The sequence below is a fragment of the Felis catus genome, chromosome D4, assembly GCF_018350175.1.
Source record: "Felis catus isolate Fca126 chromosome D4, F.catus_Fca126_mat1.0, whole genome shotgun sequence".
In the NCBI taxonomy this organism is placed as follows: domain Eukaryota; kingdom Metazoa; phylum Chordata; class Mammalia; order Carnivora; family Felidae; genus Felis; species Felis catus.
In genome coordinates, this window is record NC_058380.1 from 30,249,774 (window position 1) to 30,269,518 (window position 19,745).

General features: G+C 44.9%; 1 long non-coding RNA gene across 2 annotated transcripts in view; it reads right to left on the reverse strand.

Annotated features, from left to right (window-relative positions):
* Positions 1–1,645: 1,645 nt before the first annotated feature.
* LOC123381622 overlaps positions 1,646–19,745 on the reverse strand; it is a 42,726-nt gene continuing 24,626 nt past the window's right edge. For both annotated transcript variants that reach the window (XR_006588865.1, XR_006588864.1), the window contains 2 exons: positions 3,581–3,665; positions 1,646–2,507 (listed from right to left, as the gene is read on the reverse strand). This is a non-coding gene — a long non-coding RNA (uncharacterized LOC123381622). The remainder of the gene's footprint in view (positions 2,508–3,580; positions 3,666–19,745) is intronic.

Below are 19,745 nucleotides of genomic sequence, written 5' to 3' on the forward strand. Positions count from 1 at the left end.
TATAGACTGATCCTTTCCTCACTTATCCTGGGGGGGGAAAATGCATTTACTGATCATAGATTCAGCTACTGGACACTCTAATACACCTGAGGCACCAAGTGTGTCCAGGACTTTTCCAAATTGCCTTCAACCTGGCAGGCTGGCCAAGGCGTTTCCAGGATGCTGGTGACGAGCCACCAGTGGAATCCAGAACTGCAATATTTAGTCAGCAGCATTCAGCTTGTACATTCTGTCCCCTCCTTCCCCCCTCCAGGAAAACATATGGTGAGAGCTGCTTTTTTTGGAGCAAATCCTTAAGGGAAAACAAACTTTTCATCTTAAAAAAAAAAGTTCCAGTAAACCCTTCTTACTGATTTCTAAAGAAATCACTTCAGAGCTTAATTTTGCATTTCCCATCAGAGTAATCACTTCTGTTACTAGAGAAAGTGCAGCTGACGAGGGTTTTGAGTCAGCAGTGAGTGTGGGCTTGAGCGCCCAGGTGGGCTTGAGCGCCATACGTGTGTGTGCAGACCAATGTATACAGTACGCTTATTAATCACTGAAAGCAGTGCTCAAGAATAGTCCACTTGCTTTTCCAAAAATGGCCAAATCATGACATTGTTGACAGTCCAGCTAGGCAGCATCCGCTGAAATTTTGGGCCCTGGAAATGCCAGGTGTTGATGGCTCCCTCCTTCCTCGGTGCCTCTGAACACTAAGGGCTCTGTGTGTGTCTGAGGGGCAGACACTGTGCACACAGAAGCAGAAGGGAAGGCAAAGGTAGGTTCTCTGGGTCTTTGCTTCCTTCGCTTCCCCAAACAATGGCAGGAGTCAAATGCCAAAGCCTGTACTGAGGGCACCAAGCGTCAGCCCTACAAACAGAAATGCATTTGAAATTAGTGCCGACGTGAACTACGCTGAAAGAGAAACTCACTTTTGTCCTGCATTTGGAGATCACGTCCTATAGGAAAGCCCTGTTTCTTTTTTTGCTTGCAGTGTTCAATGCAGGATTTTATTTTTTTCAAGAAATAGATGGAAGTTTAAGTAATATTGTTTCCTTCTTCTTTCCCCAGACACCTGCAATGTCGGTCTCACCAATACAGAAGCTACCGCCTTTCACTTTTCTAAAAGCTGATACTTCTTTTCACCGGCGCAGGTGTGCCCAGCTCTGCAAGACAGGGAGGGTATCATCCCTCACTAACTGCCTGGTGGGCAGCTCAACCCTGATTCTCTCTGGAGCCCCCACCTATTCAGAAATGCAGTGATTCTTGAAGGGAGCTGCATGAATTGTTGAGCAGGTAGACCTCTAAAGCCATGTGTGGGGCAGTAATATCAGGCACTACCAGCTGCAAGGGCTACAGAGAAAGGTCCATGCCAAGAACTGAGCATCAGGCCTCATGCCCAAAGAAGAAACACTCAGGGGCGCCCGGGTGGCTCAGTCAGTTAAGCATCCGACTTCGGCTCAGGTTATGATCTCGTGGTTCGTGAGTTTGAGCCCCGCGTCGTGCTCTGTGCTGACAACTCAGAGCCTGGAGCCTGCTTTGGATTCTGTGTCTTCCTCTCTTTGCCCCTCACCTGCTAGTACTCTGTCTCTCTCTCAAAAATAAATAGTAATTAAAAAAACATTTAAGAAAAGAAGAAGAAACACTTGGTAACTGATAGCTCCAATTTTTATCATAAAATATTAAACACTCTGGCATTTATTAGTTTCCCCCAAAGAAAGAATAGAGCCAGAAGTCAGAAAGATGAAAGTGGGGGGTGGGGTGTGCACAGGTGTTCTTGACATGGCTTTTGAAAAAGTCCAGGAATGTCTTTGGGTCTCCACTTAGGGTTTCCTGCATCAGGTGACACAAGAAGGATGTCATTTGCTTCTTTATATCCTTGTCCAGTGTCTTTAGTCCAGTGCTAGGCTGGTCTGGCAAGGAACTTCAGTGCACCAAATTCACAGCCACAAACGTGTGGGGTGCCTCTGCAAGAATGAGAGAAAAAGCACCCCCTATGGGTGGACACGGCCCTTCACCAGAGTGTACAGCTTGGGGAACAGAGCAGGTAGAAGTCTGGCCCCTGCCCTGTGGTGGGGACCTTCATGTGGCGCTGAAATTGAATAAGTGGGCACAGCAGAGCCCACAGATTTGAAGGTGAGGCTAAGGAAGGGAGAAAATAGGGCTTTTCCATCATCTTGGGATGCTACCAGGGAGGCATGGTCCTATTGGTACATTTCAAGGAAATCCCCAAACTGGAAAACTGGCCAACCACAGCAGTGGTCTTCTTCACTTCCCTGCGTCAGGAATCAGAGTCCACCTGGCTTTCTCTCTGTCTTCTATCCATTGCTGGTATCCAGTCTCACACTCAGTGGAGCTCTGGTATACAAAAAGTGCTCAATAGACGTTCGGAATTGGCTGAACGGACTTGCTAACTCAGCATGCTCAGAGAATGTGAACATTTTCCTCAGGCAAGCTTTCCCCTGCTGGATTCATTGACCCCTTTGTTTCAGAAGATTTCACGCAGGGATGGCTTTCTGACACGCATCCTGGTTTTCACGAAAATCCACAAATAACAACAGATGAGGTCTTCACTCCACACAGTTAGCACAACCCAGACCATCCACACTCCCAACCAGCAGGAAAAAAATTAAATTAAAGCAGCAGGCCAGGAGCAATTCAAGTTCATTTCACCCTGGCAAGACTTCTTAAGATTGAGTCGAAGAGAAGTAAATGTCTCTAAGGCAAGAAGTCTGGTGACCTCCCACTGGTCCTGGAGGTGATTCAACCACAACTCCACAAGACCCCTGCCTCCCCCACCACCCACAGCATCTGTACAGTCTTCGGTGCAATTGTAGTCGGTATTTGTTTGTGGTTTCCTCTGGGCCAGGGGGAGGTGGGGGAGAATGCAACTCAGATATGAAGAGACTAAAATACAGAGACATTTATTGGCCACAGCGAGTCAGTTCCTTTTCTGCTTAGAGCCACTTCTCTAATTGGGGTGTTGATAGAAACCACGTCAGTAAATGTGGTTTTTCCAACCAGAACAAGTCCGAGGAGACAAATACAGACATTGGTACCTGCGCCATATTGAACCCCTGAGCCCACTGCTTATGAAAGCTTTGAAGTTGAAGCCGTATTGAATGAAATCCGACTCATCACTTCAAGGTTATATAAAGTTGGGGGCCACCCTAACATCGTCGCGAGTAGAGAAGCAACAGGTCTTTTCTTCCCTTGGGAACTAAGCCATATTTTCACAGCATGTTTCAGGCTTCAAGTGCTATGTTAATTTACATTTTTAGGTAAAAAATGGTTTTTTCAATAATCGTCTCTTGATACGTTGTCTAATTTCTCCCTAACCCCACCTGCCCCTCTGTTGTTCGCAACAGGGCAAGTTATTCTCATCAGTGAGTCACCTGAGGAGCTTTGGATAAAAGATTCTGGTATGTCTTTTGGCGCAGGACTCTCCCAGAACACCACTGGGCTGGTGACTGTGTTGTAAATGGGCAAACACCTCTAGACACGAGAATCTTCATCAGGGGGCATTGGAGAAGGGGGAGGGCCACGAACGGTTTATATCCACAGAGCTCAGGCATGCTTGTAGGCAGAGAAAGGAACTTACTGACATGTCCAGGATAGAGGGAGAACAGGATGCAAGCAGGCAGGCTTCTCGGGTGGGAATTTCTACCCCTCAGGACCTCTGGCCACTAGTGAGAAAGACAGGGAGGGACAAACAAGAAACATGAAACAGAAGGCACGTGATTCTACTTTCTCTGTCTCGTGTCCTCCTTACACAACCCGTACCCCAAAAAGTGATTTCTCTCTTTTTTTCTTCTTCTTGCTCTTAATGGGGATTTTACAATACACCTTTTTTTGTGGTTCTTCATCCAAAGTCTACATTGTTTGCTCTAAGGCCCCACCTACACAGAGTTGTGTAACTTTGTTTCCAAGACGAAATCCAGGAACGTCTCTAAGAAAGAAGTCACAGAAGACATACAGTTTTTATTGCACATAAATGGAGGGCAGAAAGACGGAGCAGAATTTCTGTAGATTTCCTGGGAGCTTATAATGCCCTCATCACTTATTTTTATTTATTTTTATTTTTTAAAGATTTTAAGTAATCTCTACACCCAGTGTGGGGCTTGAATTCACAACCCCCAGATCAAGAGTTGCACTCCACCGACCCCACCCTCATCATTTATTATCTGTGTTGCTCCCTGTAACTGTATTTCTGATGGTTACAAGCAGTGAAAAAAAATTGAAACTGAAGCAAAAGTGGCAGAAGGTTTCTGGGATTTATTTTGGAGGGCAAGAGAGATACATTGTACCTCATTGCCCTCTGTGTAACCAGGAGAGAGAATTCTGGTAGAAAAGCAAGAGGAAGGCAAATTGGAAAGAAAGGCAATGGCTTAAGTCCTCTGGGAGAACAATAAATAGAGGAAAGGAGGATTCGCTTTTGAAGAACTGGCTTTGGGGAATCTATCTCCATGAAAGTCACTTTCTGACATCCAGTCTTAGAAACTTCCTGATAGCTGTTGTTGAGTGCTTAGCAGGTGTTGAGGTTAGGCAGAGCAGTGCCCCTTGAAACTTCACTCTTCTGATTACTAACAGTTCACTGAAGTTAACATCATTTAAAACCTTCTTTCCCCAGAGCCAGAATTAATTCCCAGTGAGAATTTTCAATGAAAGCTGCAGATTTCTCACCTAGTTGAGTGTCTGTTGTTCCCCACCTGTCAACATTGGCTTAATAATCTACTGCAAGTTTCATCCTTATAAAACAATAATAATAATAATAAACATTGGCCAACATTTATTGAGCATTTAATACATATGAAGCACTGCTTTATGTGCTCTGAGTATAAGAACTCATGCCTCACCACATCTCGTAGGAAGAGACCACTCTTATTACCACTTTACAGATAAGGAAACTGAGGCTTAAAATCTTAACTAGTTGGCAGGGGAGCCCTCCGTGCTTGCAGACAGTGATTGCAGAGCTCTTAAACTCGTAAACACAGAACATCTAAACACTAAGCATCCTCCATCCAATACAGACTTCAGGCTGGGTTTGCTGTTTTCCCAGACCACCCACAGTCCTGTAGCTTTCAAAATGTTTAACCCCATGAGCTCCTTTCTTCAAGTAAAATCTTGCACAGAAGCCACAAATTTACACTAAACAGATAAAATGGAGGTTCCCGGGTCAAATGAGGAGGAGAAGCAAGGATTCCTGCCCTTTCCGACCTCCAATCAGCCCCTCGCTGGTGCCCTAGAATGTTCCCCAAGGCTTCTGGGGAACACAGTTGGAAAACCCCTGGACCAGTCTCTTATCTAGTCTCCTTCCGCTGGTAAAATTGCCAGCCCCAGAATTTCTTTCCAACTTGCTTCCAAAACTCCAGTGTTTCCTGATGCTTTCAGGATAAGTTTTGAAATTCTGCACTGGGAATTCCAAGTTTTCCAAATCCTGTCCACCATGCACCAGGCTTTCCTTGCACACTCCCATCCCATCCAGCTGGTCTGGCCTCCTTGCCATCCTCAAATAGGTATCCTTCTTTGAACCATCTGAAGTGACCTCTACTTTATCCTCTGCTTCTGGAAATTCTAACAGCAGAAAATGAGTGGAGTGCAGTTTCTCCATAAAGCCTGAGTACTCTAGTCCTGCTCATGCTCACTCAGGCCCTGACACTTCCTGTAATAATTAACAGACAGGTTCCACTACCACAACAGAGACCAGAACAACAATGACTTAAACAAGATACAAGTGTCTTTCTCTTGCAAGAATTATCTGAGCATGTGCACCCTGGGCTGATATGGCAGCCCCACTGTGGAGTTGGCGGGGGGGGGGGGGGGGGGTACCCATGTTTCTTCCATGTTGTTGCTCTGCAGGCTCTCTGTGGCAGCCATGGCTCACCACCACAATATCTGAGTTCCACCAGGAAGGGGAAGGGGAGAGGAGGACACATCCTTCTTTTTAAGGGCATCAGCCTCTACTTAGAATTGTATCCCACTGGTGAGATGAGAATGGGTGTTTAGAAAACTAGCAATCTCTTCCACATTGAGCCATCTCAAGGAAAAGGAGGAGAGGCATTTTCTCTCATCTCCTTTATAAACTCCTGGAATAAAGGGTCTCTGTCCCACACATTGTACCCCCCACATGCCTGTGTAACCTTGGTGTCTTTCTATATGCCTTCAATGTACTCAATAAATATTAAAGAATGAATAGATAGGTATAAGTATTAGTGAATGAGAAAACAAATACATGGACATTTTTGGAAACCAAAGATAATGTTGAATTTCTTTATATCAGTGCTAAATTTAAAGTGTCTAGCTACTGGGTCCTAAATCTAAAATGGTTTTACAATCTTGCTTTTAGAAAAGTTACCCTAAGAAAATATCTGAATGGGTAAGACTTTTTTGAACTGCCTTCCTCCTGCGCTCTCCACACACACACACACACACACCTCCAATTTATTCAAATATAGAATCTGAGAAACAGCTTCATTTATACACATACCTCTTTCCTAAGACAGGTAATACAAAAGCAATGAAAGGTTTAGAAATCTGAAGTTTAAAACATAAAAACATAATGATAAAGTGACCCTCCCATGTAGCCGTCTGTGGTGATAGCATCTTAGATGATTTACTGAGCACTTTACCAGGTGATAAGAACTTTGGCAATGTGTCCATCCAGGTGATGTTACTCTATTGTTTTATGTTACCTTCTTTTTCAAAGAGAATTTATTTTCAACTATTTATTTTATTATTTCTCTTACATACTTGTCATGTAGGCAGTATTTGCCTTTATGTGTTGATTAATTCATCTCCACACACACCAGATACGGCATGTGCTACCAAACGTTTTTGAGACGTTTCAAGGTAGCTACAGTTAAGGAACAGTAGCTCCACGTGCCCTCTGTGCCAGTTGCAAAATATTGAATCAGGTCTGACTTGCCGGGTCTTGAATGAAGCGTAGGAAAGAACAATACTAACAATAAGGACAGCAGCTTCTTGCTTGTACCTTCTCTGGGACAGATACTGTACCTACTGCATCACCTGGATCTTTCCAATCCTTGGACAGTTCTATAGATAAAAAAAACAAGGCTCAGAGAAGAGATCATTAAAAGTCCTTCTGACCTGGATTCAACCCCAAGAAGCGTGTATTTCCAAAGGCCTTTGCTTTTTCAAATACAGAGAAATCAACTTAATAGTTGTCACTATTCTTCATGTGTGTTTGGTGTGGAGTCCTAATCCAGCTGTTTATAAGATGGCACCAATTTGTGTCACTGGGTATTTGTATGCACATCTCCTGGCATAATTAAAGGGACAACAAACCATACATCTACAGATGCCCTACCAATGAGCACAGAAAGGCTCTTTCAGTGACTAGGAATCTCAGGAGACCCCGAGTGCCACCAAAGGTGGCTGCTCTTCTCGTGAGAGCCTGGCCAGGGTGGGACAAGGCGATGTAAAGATGCTGACCCAGATCACACAAAAATGGAGGCAGGTCCCTCAGAGGAGGCCCCACTGCTTGCCCACCTGAACATCTAGACTGTCCCTCCCTCGGTGAGGCATTCCCCCGCCTGCCTCCCCCACTCCTGAACGCTGTTCTTGCCGCCTGAGTCTGGGCTCTGGCACAGTCGGAGTGAAGGCCAACTCCCTTTCTCCCTGCTATCGTTACAACACTGGGAGAACTGACAAAGCTACTTTGTACTTTGAATTCGATGCTTTCGGCAAGGACCAATCCTCCAGGCCCGGACACCCCAGGCTCCGTCCAGTCATACTCAGCAGGAGTCTGGAAGCAGCTCAGCTGGCACATTCTTCCAGACCCCTCAAGGAAATAGTGGGGATTTTCACTTTGCCTCACTACAGAAAATCGTCCAACCCCCTTCAAAGAACCTGGCTGGGAGAGGCTGACTCAGAATCACACATGCATGAAAATATTCTAGGATTTAACCCTCCCTTGATGCTAAAATTGCAGGATAGGACACAGGCCAGCACATCCCAAGTAGACGTGGGTGGCTTGTGTCTGCAACATGCTCCTCAGTGGCATGGAATCTCTCATAGATCTTCACAGCCCCGGCCACATGGGCCTTATCTTAAAGTCTTTCTCAAGAAGTTTCTATCTCTCTTTGTTCTAGCCCAGGGTCATTCAACAGCAGTACTATCAACATTTTAGTCCCGATAATTCTTTGTTGTCAGGTCATCCTGTGTATTTTGGATATCTAGCAATATCCCTGGTTTCCACCCACTAGATGCCAGTAGCACCCTGCCACGTGTGAAAACCAATAGTGTCTCCAGACATTGCCAAATGTCCCCTGGGAAGCAAAATCACCATTGGAGACGTGCTGGTCGAGCCAGTTGAGTGCCATCCTCTGGCACTGAGGTTCTGAAGGCCTCAAGCTGCTTTTCTCTGAGTCCCCAGGCACATCCCAGCCCACTAGGGACTCTCAACGTTACCTTCAGATACTAAAGCTCTGGCATGTTTGTAGACACCTATAATGCAGGTGCCCCTGAGTTTTCTAGCTCTTTGAGTTCATGCTTCCCCACTAATACTCAAACAGCTATGGTCTGAGTGTCCTTTCTGTGGATTGCAAGAATATCCTTTCCTGGGCATTTCTGCAAACAGCAGCTTTCCCACTCTACCTGAGCCCTGTCATCACAGCTGTGCCGTTCTGTCTACATTACCATTCAGCCTAACCACGGGGTTGGGGTATTTCCTAAGCCATCCTGGAAGGAGATGGTCACGCTTAGTGATCTTAACTAGCAGCCTTGAGGAATTACAAGGCAAAGAGAGAAAAGAAGCATAGATATTAGACCTCATGGCCCCTAAGCACCAGTGGGCATGCCTCCTCATGGGAGAACCTCCTTCTGATTCTCTCCTCAACCACTAGCCCAGCCCATTGTCACTTGAGTGTCATTCTTCCTTGCTCCTGCCACGCCCTATCCCCAGGATGGTCAGTAATCTCTGCAGAGATGCACTCTGCCTCAGCAAAGACCAGCAATTGCCCTTCATTAAAAGGGTACAGAATGTTCCATCCTGATGTGTGAGGAAGCTGGACATCTCCTTGACAGCGAGCAGGTGTTTGCTGTGCAGTTTCCTGATCTCGGTCCTCACCCAGCCTCAGGAGCCACACGAAGCAGGGGTTACAAAGCCACCGCACCCTACTCGGTCATTTAGGACCCTGTTTCTTCTTAGCATCACATCGGCTACCACAATCAAAGTTGACACCACTTTAAAACATGACTTCGATTTTAGTTACTTCAATGCTGTGGGGCCAAGAAGCCAGATTTCCGGTTTTGATTTTTGTACCATGGAAACATCTGAGTGGAATCGTATGAGTAGTAGTTACTCGTTACCATTCCAGGAACATCCCTACTCTGCCACTTTCGAAGAACCAAGTGAGAGCTGGAGAATTGCCAGTGTTGGTGTTCAGACTTCCCCCAGCGAGACCGCCCTCTCATCGCACATGTCTGGCTGAGGCCTTGGGTGGAGTTGTGCCAGCTGACGCAGACTGGGCCTGGACATGACTTCAGGACTGATGACCTGAAGTAGAATCGAAACAATGATGACCTCGGACCTTGCTAGAAGAAGGATGCTGTGAGGAGGAGCCCAAAGGGTTTCCCCAGATCAGGGGCTCGACTTGGCAATGCTGACATTTGGGGCTGGGTAATTCCCTTTCAGGGCGGGGGCCGTCCTGTACTCTGCAGGGTGTAGCAGCATTCTTGGCCTCGCCCTCTAGATGCGCCCTCCCCTGAGTCGTGCAAGTTGTGACGATCAAAAATGCTTCCACCTCCAGACATTGCCACATGTTCCCTGGGGGCAAGAGTACTCCCAGCTAGAACTACGGGTGTATCTGGAGCACAGTGGACTTAGAACTGTGGAAGATAGAAAGCGTGTAAGACACTGTTCTTATCCTCCAGAAGCTTAACGGTTAGCTGGAAGGCCAAGTAAATCACACAATGAGATATTTCAATAACAACAGGTCAAGATAACAAAAGATGGGGCTCCTGGGTAGCTCGGTCAGTTAAGCGTTTGACTTCCACTCAGGTGGTGATCTCACAGTTTGTGAATTTGAGTCTGGTGTTGGGCTCTGTGCTGACAGCTCAGAGGCTGGAACCTGCTTCGGATTCTATGTCTCCCTCTCTCTCTCTGCCCCTCCCCCACTCTCTCTCTCTCTCAAAAATAAATAAACATTAAAAAACATTTTTTAAGATAACAAAAGATATCATGAGGTGCCATGTAATTAATACCATCTTAAATAACACTTTCCTAACACTTGTTACATTATATTTTATTGAAATTATTTAATTATCTGCCTTCCTTAACATATGGAAATGCCATGAGCACTTTCTGAATCTTTTTTTGTTGACCACAGTCAGCCCCCTCCAGTGTCTGACACCTAGTAGGTGGTCAGTGGTCGGTATTTGTCAAGGGACAGCCTTGCACTGGGCATTGAAGGAGATCCTGTCCAGGTGGCTTCAAGCACTAAACCGTGACTGGGGAGGGGGGTTGCAATCTGAATGCTTGACATGCTTGACTGTACCTGGTCAGGGGCTTTTGAAGCACTTTTAATTTCAAACAATATATATCTCCTGGCTTTGAGACAGAGTGTGCATGGAGAGATAGAGACAGAGACAGATGTGTGTGTGGGAGAGAGGGAGAGAGAGACAGAGCTCAACAATGTGAAGGAAATCTGTGGGGAAGGAAGATTTCCAAGGCAGCCCCAGAAGAGAGCCATCCTGTCCCTCCATCACTGGCCCGGCTTGCTTTTGATCCTCTCAAAAAGGCAAGTGGAGGGCAAAATCCAGCCACAAACCCTGGGCTCCTGGCTGGGAGAGACAAGCTGCGCCGGGCAGGGGCAGAGATGAATTTCTGGGAAGGAAAAGAGGAGACAATAATCCAAACCCCTAGCCGGTCCTTTTATGTCCATCATTTGTTGGTGTGTAAAATGCGCATCAAACACCTGCCCAGTGCCTCCAGAACCAGTCTGTGCGGCCCGCGGACCCTCCCCCCCCCCTTTGAGTGGCGGGGACTGCAGTTGACTGCAAAGACGGGGACTGGCCTCGGGGAGTGTTTGGGGCAGAGGTGGGCCAGCAAGAGCTCCCAAGGGAACGAGAAAAAACCAGATGGACAGGCCCACATTCCTCACTATGACAGTAGACAAAGATAGAGCTGCGAGCTTCTCTTTTCCCCTCCGGTTCCTGGAATGTCCAGGAAAAGACTCGGTCACAGCCCCCTCAGGGACACACGCCTCCGCCCGGCCAGTGTCGCGGTGGGTGGCAGCGGGGCCTCTTCCCGGTTTGGGCCGGGCCTCGCAGGGGTGAGGGCGTGGGGCAGGCACAGCCAGCCTGCGCCTCGGCCGGTTTATTTACTCAAACAGCAAACATCCCGCCTTCCGAGGGGCCAGGCCCAGGGCAGTTCCTGAATGGGACGAGACACTGTGTCTTCACAGAAGCCCACCCACGTCGCCGGGCCCGGCGGCCCTGCCTCGAGCGAGGAAATGACAGGCTGCGCGCAGGGCGCCCGGGAATGTGGGTGACAGCCGCCCGCCCACCCCAGGGGGACCCCTCCTCCGAGCAGCTCCTTCCTCTTCCTGGTCTGGCTCCCAACTTTGCCTTCAGAGTTTGTATTCTTCTCATCTGCAGTGGTGATACAGAAATGCAGATAAAAAGCGGGGGGGGGGGGGGGGGGGGGGGAGGCGCGGGGGGCGGGACAAGAAGAAAAAAAAATTGTAAGCTTTCTCCTTCAGAAAGGAAAACAGAGCTGAATAAACAGAATGTCACTGAAAAGACAAACAAACAAGACTCTTTCTGGAAGAACCAGATGGACTTCCCAATGGCCCACAGGGCTGCCCTGGGGCTGCCGCTGGGTGTTGGTGGGGTGGACAGGCTGGTAATTGACATCAGGATTCTGAGTTCTGCATGTCAACCCGAAAAAATGGAGGCGATGCTGGAAACCTCAAACCTCACTGAAATGAAATAAAACAAGCCCTTTATTATCTTCGATTTTTTTCTAGCATGTCCTGTATCATTACTTTCTTTCTGACAGCTCACCAACGTCTAGAATAAGGAATTGCTGACCAGATTCTTTCTTATTCCAAAGTTGAGGGAGGGTTGGGTGTTTGTTTTTGTTTTCATTTTTCTGAAGCTTTCCCAGACTTAGCTAAGTGGCCATGCGAGTAGTTAGATGGGTCAGTTCATGGGGCCCTTTCTCCTTATCTATTTCATTGGTCCTTTATCCACTAAACCAACTATGTTTTTAAAAACGGTATCTAACTGATACCCAAATTCTTCTAATAATTCCCAACAGCAGGGTGATGTATGCCACACAGACTGAAGGGGAAAACATTTGTCTTAAAAACCATTTTTCCATTCTCTAAGGATAAATTCTAATTTTTTAAAATAGACTTTCCTTTTAGAGCAATTTTAGGTTTATAGCAAAATTGAGTTGGTACAGATTTCCGATGTAACTCTTGTCCCCTCCGTGCATGGTCCTCCCCACTAGCTACACCAGAGTGGTATGTTTGTTACAATCAATGAGCCTACACTGACACATCATTATCACCCAAAGTCCATAGTTTACACTAGGTTCACTCTGGGTGTGTTGCATTCTGTAGGTTTGGACAAACACACAATGGCATGTATCCATCATCATAGTATCACACAGAGTAGTTTCCATGCCCTAAAATTATCCTTTCCGTGTTCCACACAGATAAATTCTATTTTTCAAAAAAAAAAAAAAAATCAAAGTATGAAGTATCTCCTATTCTATGCCACTCATCTATTAGGAAATTTCTTTTTTGTCAAATCTTTAACTCTGAAAGGTTTGAAGAAGGGCATTAGCTACCCTAGTTGCTAGAATAAGTGCTGGTGAGATACCCCCAAACAGAAGTCTGAAGTATGTTGCCAACATCACCAGGGGTGGAAATCTAGGTGCCAGTCATTAGTGGAAGCTCAGGCACCAAGGTCCTGCTGGTCTACCAGATCTGCCCAATTCTAAGAATGGCCTGGAGCCCTCAGTGCCCCACCTGACACCTGACACTTGAAATTCTACCACTGGAGCTTCCTTCCAAGCAATGGGTGTCCCAGGCCCCACCTTCAGAAGCTTCTCTGGCAGCACATTTGACTGGTGGCTCTGAAGAGATGGAAGAGGAGGCAGCACCTGAGGGGGCAGAGGGATGGGGGCCAGCAACACACCCAGTACACCTTGGAGCAGTGTCCAGATTCAATCCTCCTTGGGCACAGGTGAAAATAGGCCAAGTAGAAGGTATGGCAATGGCAGATCACAATGTATTACCTAGTGGGCATACGTGACATTGGAAAGCAGAAAGTCTGAGCTCATATATTGGCTCCAATTCCACTGCCATTTACCGACTAGATTTTGAGCAGGCTGCTCTACTTCTCCAAGCCTTGGTACCTTAACTGCAAAAGGGAATAGTCAGAAGGCCATAGCTTGTTGTGGAAATGTACAAACCAGTGTCTATAAAGATCCTTTCACCATGATATGTGTTTTCTTTTAATGAATGTTACTAAGGCAACCCTATTTCCAGGTGTGTGAGATAAATGTAGATAAGCACCTTAGGACAGAGACATCAGATTTTAATTTTTTGATATAAAATAAGAAAGGAAGGAAATAAAATAAGGAAAGAAAGAAGAGAGGGAAGAAGAGAGGGAGGGAGAAGGGAAGGAAGAAAGAAATGAAGAAAGGAAAGGGGGGAAGAAAGGAGGGAAGTAGGAAATAAGACCCAAAGCAAAAGTGGTCATGTGTTTTCGACAGCACTGATGGGTTTTCAACTATTCCCTTAGTTTTCAGGTTGAGGCAATTCCAAGGAGCATTATTTTCTAGTATCAAAACTCCACTACAGGCTATAGTTAAGAAGTAGAATAAAAAGAAAAAGAATCTTCATCAAGGCTCATAAACTTGTTCACAGCAGAATTACAACATTATATCATGGCTTAGCAATTCCAGAATTTCCTAATATGTGGCCTCGCTTCAAAGGACATGGTGACACTTCATCAAAACATGAATTCATCATTTCCTCAATGTGGCCTCTTTTCATTGGTTGACAAAGAATTTTTTCCAAGCAACAGTTTGTCAGGCACATTTTATGAGCCTTACCACACAAGAACAAAGCCACCAAAACCATGCCCAGCTGTCTTGTTCACCTGTCCACATCCCATGCCTAGAACCATCGTTCTCCATCTTTAGGGTTGCTCCAGAGTCACCTGGAGGGCTTATGAGGACACAGACACCGGGCCCCACTCCCAAAGCCTCTCTGCTCCTGCAGATCTTGGGGCCGGGGGGGGGGGGGGGCAGGGCCTGAGAGTTTGTGTTTCTCACAGGTTTCCCTGCGGATGCTGATGCTGTTCATCTGGAGGCTACATCTGACATCCACTGGCCGAAAGGAACACTCGGTACAAACCAGGTCCTCGATATGTGCTGTCTGCATGAAAAGGCAGTGTCTCAGACTGCGTTTCTGCCAGTGAAGGGTGAAGAAGGCTTCGTGTTTTGGGTTGCAGTGCAACATTTCTGAATGACTAAAAGAAGAACAATAGTAGCCAATGACTTTCAATTCCTCCTGTCTTCCCCTCCCACAGTGTTAGCCGGCCCTGTGTACTTACCCAGAATTGTCAGCCTATTGTTCTGTTTCTACTACCAAGGCCTAGTTCCACAAGAAGGTCTTATGGATCTTCATGGCCAACTTTGCATTCAATTTGGATCTTAGGCAAGTTCCCAAGTTTTCTAAGGATGAAGAGACTGAGGCAGTCACCTGAGCTTTTCAGACTCACCCAAAAGCTACACTAAGAACTAGTGGCTCATAGCCTGTGATGGGATTATCTTCCCCTGGATAGACAGTTGACTGCCCCGCAGTGTCCTGCTGCCCATCGATTACATACAAGTCTGGCTACCTGATGAGTCCAAGTAGGCCCCCTCCTTTTCTGATGAAACACAGGGCACCCCTTTTAGGTCTACGAGTGATAGAAATCCAACCATAATATTCCTCTGGTGATAAGATAGAGCCACCATGTATCAACCTGACCAGGCAAGAAGAAAGCTGTTTCATCTCTCAAGATATGTTAATATGAAGCATATTGCCCCCAGTCACTGAGCCAGACCGCTTCAGTGAGGAAACAGCATGGAACTATTGATTTTCCAAGCTCTTACAAGCAGCAAAGGGCACCAGGCAGATGCTGAATACAGGAGTGTTTTTTTGGTTGATTGCTATGTTTAAACGTCTCCTTTGAACCTGGGTTCAATCCTGTGGTGGCTTTCAAGGAGCAAATCTTTGACATTCTAAACAGAGCCTGAAAGCCTTTAATGATAAGGAGAAATAAGTGTAAGTTTGATAGTAAGTCAGAGAATTGATCCTACAACCAGGCCAGGGGAAAATACTTGCAGGGGCTTAGGGAGATAAGAGGGAAAGAAGGAGAAAAAGAAATGCCTTATTGGAGTATGCCGTATAAAATTACCATATTTGTGGGTAAAAAGTGGTGCAATATTGACAATTTCATGTGGTTCAGCCAAACGGATAAGAGACGTGCTCTCTTATTTCCCATCCAGCACATACAATTTCCCTTCCCAGAGCCTGGCCAGTTCCACCTCCAGCCGCTTCCTTACAGCAATGCAACTACTGCCTCAGGGGAGCAGAAACAGAAGGTGTAAAGGCCCTGGATCAACTAACTCAGGGCAAAAGGAAGGGGCAACATGTGTTAACTCCAAGCACCATTTGGTTTCTCCTTTGGTCTCTGAAAAAATGAACTGTTGTAAATACCTCTTTGGGTTAAGCTCAAGCAGCAAATGGCATTTTCTGAGATGAACCAACTCAAAACCAGTCATGAGTTACATGAGAAAAAGTGTCCTTCACGGAAGAAAACCTAAAACTTTCATATTCAGTAAATAAGTACATTGCATCAGTGAAGTTAATATTCTACAACCGTAATAGCGTAACAAGGTAAAGAGACATAAAATGTGGGATGGGAATATTTAGAGCATTATTCTTCTTATGGAGATCAGGAGTTAGGATCCTACTCCATGACCAGCTTTGTGCCCTTTGAAATTCATTTCACTTCCCTGAGCCTCAGATCCCTCCCTCATCAAGTCAAAGGAGAAGACTGGATTCAGATAATCTAATGCTACCCCTTAATCCCCTTCCCCCACACCCGGCGGTTATAGTCTATGACCTCTTGGAGCTACACCATGACTGTCCTGAAAGACAATAGTAAATAATGAGCAGGTGCATGTAGGGGTGGACAAGAAAGGTGTAAATGACCACAAAGCTCCCCATTTAATTCATATCATTCAAAATAATTAATTCCAACTTCAATGAAGGAAACTTGTAAACTTCCAGTTTGAGATGCAGGACTTATTTAAGAAGAACAAAGACAAAAGGCAATCATCCCCATTAGGTTGACATATGTCCACCACATATGTCCAATGTTTGCCTGCCAGTTTGTTTTAAGGATAGTTGGTCTAACTTGGTACAGCAGAACATAAGAGATAAAGAGCAGAGATCAGGGGCTTTAGCTGATGGAATGAACTGATACAAAGGATAAACTTATACATTATGAAAACTTTTCCTTTCAAGCTTTAATAACTTAGGTCTTGGATATGATGGAAATCATCTCTTATTGGCGATGGAAAGCAAATACATTACACTTCAAAGCTGTTTAGAAATTGAGGTCAGAATGTGATAGCAACAATGTCAAAGTTGTAGACTCAGTCCCTATATGACCACACACTGTTGATGGCACAGGTGGGGTCTGGGCCTCCCTGTTGTATTCACCACTGTATAGCTAGTGCCCTCAACATACATTTGTTGAATAAATGTACAAGATTGTACACAAAACACATGAATCTCCAAAACTTTAGAAATAAGATAACTTGAGGGGCTAGCAGAGTTGAAGTCTTTCTGAACTATGACAAGAAAATTCAACTTAAATGGCATTTATAGATTGTTTCTATGCCATTTTCAAACTAAAGTTTTACAATTTAAAAAAATGTGCAATGGTTCAAACTAGATCCTATGTTTAAAATATGCTTGTAAGAAAATTTGAAAAAAAATGACTAGCCCATATTCATTTTTTACTGCCTTGTCCCAAAGTATGCAAATAATAAAATTAATGATTAATGTGAGAAGAAAACATGTAGTATCTGTATTGAATATCCTTTTAGAGTTTGTTTTGAACCTATTTTTAACACCAAGTACTGATAAGTTTGGGGCTTTTCTAATTCTAAGATCTTTGACCAAAAATAGAAACCGGCTGAGGACAGAAGGCTCTAAACTTGTCCTGCTTAGAAAAAATACCGCAGAAGGTATTTTTGCCCTGCCTATGAAAGAAAAGGAACCCTGATAATTCTTAGAATTTAGAGACAACTAACTAATTGTTTTCTGGAATTAGCAGACAACTGTTTGAGAAAGATTACCCCAGGACATTTGAATATCCCAAAGGAAATTTAAGAGCTGAAGAATTGCAAGCTTTACAAATCTATCGTACTGAAAGTCTAAAGATTCTTTGTTTAAAACACTGTAAGAAAATGAGGGAGAAAAACAGTATTTTTAATTTGAGATTTGCATCCAAGTGCATGTATTCTTGTACTTTAAAAGGAATTCAAATATTCTTTTACATGCCAACATGAGTAAACATTATGCTTTTAATGTTAGCAAGCAAATAAATTTCGATTAAGAAAAAAATTAACTGAATGGGAAAATGCTCTATATTCTATCACTTCAGTCAGCCACTACTATGGGAAGCCCCCTCTTTGGACCACAGAGCTTAGCATAGGAACCCCCATTCATAGGCATCAACACGCACAGGAAAATAAAGGTTTCCCTTGAGCGTGTTTCATAAAACCAGGAATGATGAGAAATGTCTCAAGTGCTGTCAACATGGCTTTGAAATTTCCCATCTAAATTTTTAGTCTTCTTGGCTAAGTAGACAAGCCACAATTCTCAAGGCAAGCATAAAATAGGATTCAAATAAACATCTACTGAGTTTCCAGTTTTAAAATTTACCTAATATTTGTTGAATGTTTATTATATACAAGGGACCTGCTGAACATTTGCAGGGAAACAAAGATGACCAAGACATAGATCTTGATTTTCAGGGAAGTTACAAACTACCAGAGAAGAAAAACAAGTCTGCACAAATAATATCAAACACACAAGTATTTTCTTTAAGGGGAAATATGCAGGTGTTCAAAACCATCTTCTCAGTGTTCAGAAGATGGCTTTGACAAGAGTGAGGGATGAAACATGAAGAAGCTATCATTTAAGCTGGATCTTGACACATTGGAGGGCATTAATAGAAAGGATTAACAGAAAGGAGCAATGACACAAAGTAATGGAGTTTATTGGTTAAAAGTGAAAATCACAGATCTGCAGCCCATGGCCAAATCCAGCCAACAGATGTGTTTTCTTTGGCTTGAGCAAGGTTTTCTTTGGTGTGTGTGTGTGTGTGTGTGTGTGTGTGTGTGTGTTTAACTGAACCAGTTGCCAACATTTTAAAATTGAGATTCCACATAAAAATCTGGATTTTGCAGCTTCTCTTGAAAAAATTGGAAGATGTTAACATTGGGTTCACATACTAACAAGAGTCAACTCAAGCTCTGTCACAGTTCGTCTGTGCACCATGAGCCGCACTCAGTCCTCTGAGCCCCCCATGGGAGATTGCCTGTGACTCCTGATTTAAAGTAGGAGTGTGGTCAGACCAGTGGTATGCTGGTGAGTGTTTAACAAGACTTTCTAAGGAAAAAAAAAAGCCCTGAGTATAGCATTTGCCATCTTCTGTGGTATACTCTCACCATGGCCAATTTCAAGCTACCCACGTTTTGTCACTGAACGTGGAACTGGGAAGAGATGTACCCAGTGAGCACTCACAAGTCAGTAAAAACCAGCCCCAGCATTTCGCAGTGTCACACAGACCTGAGTTCAAAGTCAGGGTCTCCTGGGGAAGTTTCTTACCTCTCCAAGCAACAGTTGGCTGGCTCACAGGACTATTGTGAGGTTTAAATAGCTCCCCAGGCCTGTCTACCAATTCAGCAGCTCACAGTGTGGCCAGCCTCATGTGCAATCCCAGTCCTGAGTTGTTTATGTCACACTGGATCTTTTATTTCTGGAATTCATATTTTGCTCTTTTTCTAAAATTCTATTATTGTAAAACCATATCTTGTTTTTGCCTTATGTGAGGTCATTACTTTTGTCACCTCCTTGAGCAAGATGCTCCAGGTGGCCTGTTGTTTGTCCTGTTCAGGTGGGAGATCTCTCAGTGCTGCCTCTGCACACTCTGTTCCACTGAGGGCTTGTTTTCTCTGCAGTTGGAAGTTTCTCATGAGGGATCATCTTCAGGAGGAGTTTGCGGAAGAACTGTCACCTTGGCTACCACATGATGCAGCAATGTGGGTCTAGCAAACATTTGATATTAATTTATGGGCTTGGGGTCCCAAAGTGCATGAGTAAATGGGACCCCCAACCCTACATGGACAGCCTGGGGTTTGAATTTTAGCAGAAGATTCTCTTTCTTCCTCAACCTTGAATGGACAACCCTTCCTTGCAACAGCACTGAACTGAGGAGTAGAATTTTTCTCCCGTGGTGCATCTCTAACCTTAGAGATCCCTGGCTACGTGCAGAGGGCTCACTTCCAGCTCCTCACATGCCTGGACTGAAGGCCTTCACCCGTACGTGGTGTTCTCGGTTCCAATCCTTTCTGACCCTGGATTTAGCTCCTGCTTGCCACTCTGGCTTTGCTTCTGGCACCCAGGATTTCCCTTTCTGAATTTTGAGTTTACTTTGAA